Consider the following 593-nt stretch of genomic DNA (forward strand, 5'->3'; position numbering starts at 1 on the left):
ATGGGGACACCCAGCTGGCTTTGGGGACACCCAAGTGGTGACTGGGATGCCCCATGAGTCAATGGACACCCAACTGGTGTTGGGGACACCCAAATGGGGACTGGGACACCCAAGTGGCGTTGGGGATGCCCAGCTGGTGACTGGGACGCCCTATGGGGCCATAGGGACACCCAAGTGGCTTTGGGGCCACCGCAGGCCGTGCGTTGGGCGCCAGGCTCCCCCCTGCCCCCCTTCCCCCCCCATCCCCCCCCATACCTGGCGTGCTTCTCGGTGCTCTCGGCCATGGCCAGCGCCCTCCCCAGCGCCGCCTTCACCTCGTTGACCAGCGCCACCTGCGCGTCCGTCCCACTGCCCGCCGCCGCCAGGCTGGCCAGGAAGAGCCGCGCCAGCGCCGGTGTGTCCTTGTCCTCGGCGTTCTGCGTGTGGGGCAGCAGGTGGTCCAGCACGAAGGCCAGCACGCTGCAGTCCTATGGGGAGGGAAAGGGGGGGGGGGTGGGTTTAGGAGCCCATCATCCGCCCCCCAGGAGAAAGTGGAGGAGGGGGTGATGGGGATGGATCTATGGGGGGATAGGACAGCTCTATGGGGGGTGGGG

At 68.0% G+C, this 593-nt stretch overlaps 1 long non-coding RNA gene across 1 annotated transcript in view; it reads right to left on the reverse strand.

Annotated features, from left to right (window-relative positions):
• LOC122193733 overlaps positions 1–463 on the reverse strand; it is an 819-nt gene extending 356 nt beyond the window's left edge. The window contains exon 1 of the long non-coding RNA XR_006182963.1: positions 256–463. This is a non-coding gene — a long non-coding RNA (uncharacterized LOC122193733). The remainder of the gene's footprint in view (positions 1–255) is intronic.
• Between the last annotated feature and the right edge of the window lie 130 nt (positions 464–593).

Source organism: Lagopus leucura, unplaced genomic scaffold (assembly GCF_019238085.1).
Source record: "Lagopus leucura isolate 7727_CA_CO unplaced genomic scaffold, USGS_WTPT01 28049-0_obj-0_obj, whole genome shotgun sequence".
NCBI classification, from domain to species: domain Eukaryota; kingdom Metazoa; phylum Chordata; class Aves; order Galliformes; family Phasianidae; genus Lagopus; species Lagopus leucura.